This window comes from Callithrix jacchus, chromosome 18, assembly GCF_049354715.1.
Source record: "Callithrix jacchus isolate 240 chromosome 18, calJac240_pri, whole genome shotgun sequence".
Lineage (NCBI taxonomy): Eukaryota > Metazoa > Chordata > Mammalia > Primates > Cebidae > Callithrix > Callithrix jacchus.
Window position 1 is genome coordinate 37534561 of NC_133519.1, and position 2667 is coordinate 37537227.

Genomic DNA, 2667 nt, shown 5'->3' on the forward strand with positions numbered 1-2667 from the left:
ATGGTGGAGGCCAGGCGCGGTGGCTCAAGCCTGTAATCCCAGCACTTTGGGAGGCCGAGGCAGGTGGATCACGAGGTCAAGAGATTGAGACCATCCTGGTCAACATGGTGAAACCCTGTCTCTACTAAAAATACAAAGAATTAGCTGGGCAGGGTGGCGCGTGCCTGTAATCCCAGCACTTTGGGAGGCCAAGGCGGGTGGTTCACGAGGTCAAGAGATTGAGACCATCCTGGTCAACATGGTGAAACCCTGTCTCTACTAAAAATACAAAAAATTAGCTGGGCAGGGTGGCGCGTGCCTGTAATCCCAGCTACTCGGGAGGCTGAGGCAGGAGAATTGCCTGAACCCAGGAGGCGGAGGTTGCGGTGATCGCGCCATTGCACTCCAGCCTGGGTAACAGGAGCGAAACTCCGTCTCAAAAAAAAAAAAAAAAAAAAAAAAAACACACACACACACACACACACACACACAAAAACATGGTGAATTACTATGAAGTTCTAGGCGTGCAGAACTTCACGCCTTAATGCGTCACCCGAGGATATTAAAAACGCATATTGGAAACTGGCACTGAAGTGGCATCTAGATAAAAATCTTGAGAATAAAGAAGAAGCAGAGAGAAAATTCAAACAAATAGCAGAGGCATGTTAGGTGCTGTCAGATGCTAAGAAACGGGACGTCTATGGCATACGGCAAAGAAGGATTAAATGGAGGAGGAGGAGGAGGAGGAAGTCATTTTGACAGTCCGTTTGAATTTGGCGTCACATCCCGTAACCCAGATGATGTCTTCAGGGTATTTTTTGGTGGAAGGGACCCATTTTCATTTGACTTCTTTGAAGACACTTTTGAGGACTTCTTTGGGAATCCAAGGGGTCCCCAAGGAAGCAGAAGCTGAGGGATGGGGTCGTTCTCCATGTTCAGTGGATTTCCATCTTTTGGAAGTAGATTTCCTTCTTTTGATACTGGGATTTACTTCATTTGGGTCACTGGGTTACGGAGGGTTCACTTCGTTTTCTTCCACGTCATCTGGTGGTAGTGGGATGGGCAACTTCAAATCGATATCAACTTCAACCAAAGAAGTTAGATATTAGAAAAGAAAAATCACTACAAAGAGCATTGTCGAGAATGGTCAAGAAAGAGTAGAAGTTGAAGACTACCAGTTAAAGTCCTTAACAAAAAATGGTAGGAGCAGCTGCTGCGCTTGGACAGCAAGTAATTCAATGCCCGCACTTAACAAAACTGTTAAAGTATAACAAGCACCGTTTGAGGATTAACAGGAACTTTTTTTGAAGATCTCAAATGAAATCGACTTTTAGTGTAATTGTACCCAAAGTATTTATAAACAGCGCATCAGAGCCTCTATTTGTCATACACTTTTGAGTTTATTGTTGGGACCGCATAATAGGACCATTTTTTTTTTGTCTTTAAAATTGTTGTGAATCTCTGTATGTACTTTCCTTTTTTATTAAATGTGCTCCAGGGTGAGTCTTGACTCTTTAATATAGGAGAAGACGGTACACTAACACCAGTATGGACCTGCTTTTCAATTGTGTCTGAAACATGAGCCACGTAGGGTCAGCCTGCCGTGAAGTTAACATGGCCTGGAACAATCTTCTACAGAAATGATTTCAATTTTTTTCGGTATTTAATAGTGAAAGATATTAATGCAATAATGGTAATAAATTACGGATGTTTTCTAGTTGTGCATGGATGCTGGCAACTTAGTAGTTTTGACAATTGTTTATGTAATGTTAAACAGGTTTAAAAAAGTAAAACTGGTAAACTGGGTCTTTGTCATTTGCTTAAAAAAAAAAGAAAATAACTGTGAATGTATTGGTGCATTAAAAAAAAAAGTACATAGAGAAGTGATAAGGAAGGTTCTCCAACAATAAAAGCAACTTTTCTTCTCTAGATTTTATACTGACTAGTTTACTAATATTGAGCTGAATTGCCAACCATGTATCCAGAACATTCCATATATGTACACCTTGAGGACAAGAATTGCTACAGTGGAGACATTCAAGATCTTCAAAATCAAGATTCGTGTGCTTAGGAAATACTGATTTTATTAAGATACAACTAATATTTATTGAATACACCAATGTGCCAAATAAGTCTCCATATTCCTGTCCCTGAATACCAAGATAGGATTTACTAGAGAACACTGGTAAGAAACAATAAAACTCCTTTCTCAAAAAATGGATTTATTTATGAGCCATTTCAGGTTTACTAGAAACAATCAGTCCTAGTGTTGTCTAGAGATTTTAGTTCTAAAATATAGATGCCCCACTATTGATCAGTAACCAGCTATTGTGGAATATTTGCCTCTGCTATGCCTCTGTATTTCTTGCCTAGTTCCTCTCAAATGTCAAATTAACCTTCGGAAAGTCCTTATTACATAATATCTCCAATGAATAAAAAGACTATGAGTGTGACTGTGTGTGAGAGATTGTGTGTGTGTGTGTGTACATGTGTGTGGGGTATTTTCCTGGCTAACACATGTCAGGATCTGTTTAAGCCCCTTGCTTTGTGCTCAAATGTCACCCTGCCAGAATTCATTACATCCTGTTTATTAATTAATCAAAATATATTTATACAGAACAGGCTTTATGAGATGGAGTAAAAAAATAACGTTATGAGCGGCATCCTCCAGACGGAGTGGCATGTCTC

The 2667-nt window shown here is 40.0% G+C and overlaps 1 pseudogene; it reads left to right on the plus strand.

Annotated features, from left to right (window-relative positions):
* Positions 1-476: 476 nt before the first annotated feature.
* LOC100895107 (dnaJ homolog subfamily B member 6 pseudogene) lies at positions 477-1213 on the plus strand (annotated as a pseudogene).
* Positions 1214-2667: the final 1454 nt, after the last annotated feature.